Genomic DNA, 4,276 nt, shown 5'->3' on the forward strand with positions numbered 1-4,276 from the left:
TTTTTTTGTTTTATTTAGGTCCCTATACCAATTCTTTTTTGTTTAGTTGGGTCCCTATAAAATTAAGCCGATTACTACTAAGAAGGACTTAATTGAAAAAAAATTTAGTGCAGGGACTCCATTAAAAAGAAAAAAAGTATAGGGACCTAATTAAAAATTTCACGAAACTATAGGGACCAATAGAGTAATTAAACCTAAAAATAACTACACATGTATATCAACAGTGACACTAACATTATTAAATAATAATTTATATGGTTTAAAATAAATATCTGTATGTCTCTGTATGAATTTACATCTGTATGCTATAATTCATCTTAGAAAAAATGCATAGGATGTGCATTATCCCACTACCTATTCAAGAAGTGGATGGTTTGCATGACAGCTACATGCATTATTATTGTTCACACAGAGAAAAGTAACTAAAAAATATCTATGAAAATATCTCAATGATACTGACATGTTACTCAAATGCTTTGCCATTTCAGTGCAAGACTAGACAATGCCTTCGTAGAGGAACCATTTTCACTAAGTGCAGCAGCAACAGCATCACTCAACTCTTTGATTCTCTTTCTCATTTCCAACTCTTCTTCATTCTCCTCCATGATCCTCTTCACAACTCTGGCCACTTCTTCTCTTTTAACTATCCCATCTTCATTAGCTTGGCCTCACTGCCACTTTAAGCACATCTTTGAGCAACACTGCATTCATTCTCTGCTCTGCAAACAGTGGCCATGCAATCACAGGCATATCATGTGACACACTCTCTAGAGTTGAGTTCCAACCACAATGGCTCAAGAAAGCACCAATGGAACCATGATCAAGAATCTCAATTTGTGGGGCAAAATGATGGAATCACCAAGCCTTGTCCTTTGGTTCTCTCCACAAAACCTGATGGTAACAAAATTTTTTCAAAAACAGTCCAAATCAATAAAAAATTATCATATTTTGTATTTATTTAATTGTCTTAGAATAAATGTATAAAATCATGAATGTTAGTTTAAAGATGGTTTAATATGTTTAACTAAATTGTTATCTAACAGTTTTCAACTATCAATTTTAGACGAAAAGTTTTCACTAAATTTAAATAAAGTACCGGATGGTAAATAGTGTAATGGATCTTCCTTTTGTTGACTAAGATATACATAACCACCAAAGTTGCTAGGAGCTCTCACAACCCACAAGAACTTGTATCCACTCAGTTCTAATCCAAATGCAATCTCATTGAGTTGTTCTTGAGAAAGTGTTCCACCACTTCCAAAAGAGATATACAACACTGATCTTGGTGGCTGATTATCCAACCATGTTAAACACTCTAACTTGTTTACCTCATTACTTGTCTCACTTTGAATGATTGGTCCAATTGGGTAAACAAAAGGAACATTCTTTTCTCCATTATTATTTTGTTCTTGTTGTAGAGCTCTGATGCGTGAGCATCTTTCCTATCTTTTCCTAGTGAATTTGCATTTAAATTGTTGAGTTTAATTAAAAATTAATTATATTTTAGCCAATATGGATGCTACTTTGAGTCTTGTGCAATTCTGTTTATTTTAGGTAGCATTTGGCTGAATTTGATGGAGTTTCTGCAGAAGAAGAGATGAAGGCGAATGATGCTGTCAACCCGGACCTCTCTGCACTCAAACCTGAATAACTCGAGCTACAGAGGTCCAATGGACGTGATTTCAGTGGCGTTGGAAAGCTAACTTTCATAGCTTTCCAACGATATATAATAGTCCATACTTCTTCTCTGAACTCGCTGCCAAGGCTGCGCCTAACTTGAGATTTCTCAAGTTAGGCGCAAGACACAACAACAATACGCGAGATTGCTCCTGCCCACTTCAAGTTAGACGCACTAAAGCCCAAGTTAGGCGCAGCTTCACTCAACCAAACTCCAATTCATGCTGCCAAGCCCAAGTTAGGTGTAGATCCTAGTGAAGCCAAGTGGTCCCTACCCATCAGCTGAAGACTTGTTAATTAATTCAAATTTAAATTCAAATATTATTTTTAGGAAAAGATATTATTTTTAGTTTTAGATATTTTGATTTTAAATTTTATTAGGATTAGTTATAAAAAGGGAGAAACTTTCCTTCCCTAGGAGATCCATCATATTGGAACTCAGTACATTTTACCTGAATCCTTATTTTCCCTTTCAATCATGGGCAACTAATCCTCCATTGTTAAGGTTAGGAGCTCTGTCTATTTCTATGGATTAATTTAATTACTTTTTATATTTTAATTCATGTATGGATTTATAATTTAAGAATTTTTTTCGCTCTTTATCTTATGAATTTGGATGGAACGGAAATATGACCCTCTTTCTACTTGAGTTCTTATAAAACTTGGAAAAGCTCTTTACTTGAACAACAGCTTGAAAACATATTCTCCTAAATTTTAATTATCTAGATTTAATGGGATACGTGACATATAACCCCTTTATTTTTGGGTAATTAGAGTTTTTGTGGCATACAAAGTGGAATTTGATCATCACCCTCTAATTGGAATTAATTGACCAAAGAATTGGCTGTTGATGAATGTTAGAGGAGACTAGGAAGGTCTAAGGAATTAGGGTCTACTCACATATAGTTTGCCATAAATTAAATCCTACATAATTAAAATTGTTAGTAAGAAAAGTTAATCCGGAAGAATAGATAACTCTGAAGCCTTAACTATCTTCTCCATATTTTTTTTCCAAAGTATTTACTTGCCTTTCTTCAATATTCTTTATATTATTTAATGTCTTTTTTATTGCATCTCAATATCATTTTCTGTTTGTCTAATTAATCCTATCAAGCACTATTGTTGCTTAATCCATCCATTCTCGTGGGATCGACCTTACTCACGTAAGGTATTACTTGGTACGACCCGGTGCACTTGCCGATAAGTTAGTGTGTTACAAATACTGCACCAAGTTTTTGGCGCCGTTGCCGGAGATTGATTGTAATTGACAACTACTCGTTGTTTGATTTCTTAGATTAGATAATTTTTCTTTTAATTAGTTCTATTTTAGTATTATTAATTTTTTTTTCTTTATTTGTTTATTTTTATTCCCGTAATTTTTTTCTTTTTTTTTTTTTCACTTTCTTTCTTTCGTTTACTTTCCCCCTCCCCTTTATACCGTATCTTTTTTTTTTATTTTTTATTTATTTAAAAAAAAAAAAAAAAAAACAAAAAACAAAAAAATTTAAATTTAAATAAATAAATAAATAGAACCAATATTTTCCTTAATTTCTGAAATTAAGTTTGGTGTTCTCTAATTAATTTTATTTTTATTTTTTTTGGCTTAATAATTTCAAAATTTTTATCTTAATTTTAATTGCAATTTTCAATTTTTTTACACAGGTTACCTCACAGGGACTTCTCTACACTCTGACGTAGAGAGTCCCATTTTATCTTGTTTTCTGTTTGTGTATGCGCAGGAACAGAGACAAAGAACATCTCTTAGACTTTGATCCTGAACCTGAAAGATCTTTCAGGCGGCGTTTGCAACAAGAAAGACTTAACAAGGCTGCAGAATCCACTATGGATCCTAATAATGCTGTTAATGCCAATGTGGCAAATCTGAATGGGGATGATCAACAAAGGAGAGTGATTGGCTCTTACTCTGCTCCTACTGCAGATATTTATGGAAAAAGCATTGTGGTGCCTCTTATAGCTGCGAACAATTTTGAGTTGAAGCCACAATTGATCACCCTGGTGCAACAAAACTGCCAGTATCACGGTCTTCCCCATGAAGACCCAAATCAATTTATTTTTAATTTTCTGCAGATTTGTGTACTGTGAAGACAAATGGAGTGAACCCAGAGGTGTACAAACTCATGCTCTTCCCGTTTGCTCTGAGGGATGGAGCAAAGCTATGGCTAGATTCCCAACCCAAGGAGAGTTTGGATACTTGGGACAAGGTTGTTACTGAGTTTCTTACTAAATTTTTCCCACCAAAGAAGCTGACTAAGCGGTGGAGGTTCAGACCTTCAAGCAGAAGGATGGTGAAACTCTTTATGAAGCTTGGGAGAGGTATAAGCTACTGACTAGGCAATGCCCTCCGGACATGTTCTCCAAATGGACCCAACTAGATATCTTTTATGAAGGTTTGGGTGAAATATCCAAGATGAGCCTAAACACTTCTGCAGGCGGTTCACTGCATAAGAAAAAGATACCAGAGGAGACTATTGAGCTGATTGAATTGGTTGCAAGCAACCAATATCTATACTCATCTAACAGGAACCCTGTGAACTCTGAAACCTCTCAGAAGAGAGGCGTGTTGGAAGTGGAAGCTGTT

The 4,276-nt window shown here is 34.6% G+C and overlaps 1 pseudogene; it reads right to left on the reverse strand.

The window, feature by feature from the left end:
• LOC107626759 overlaps window positions 418-4,276 on the reverse strand; it is an 11,753-nt pseudogene continuing 7,894 nt past the window's right edge.

Source organism: Arachis ipaensis, chromosome B02, assembly GCF_000816755.2.
Source record: "Arachis ipaensis cultivar K30076 chromosome B02, Araip1.1, whole genome shotgun sequence".
NCBI lineage: Eukaryota > Viridiplantae > Streptophyta > Magnoliopsida > Fabales > Fabaceae > Arachis > Arachis ipaensis.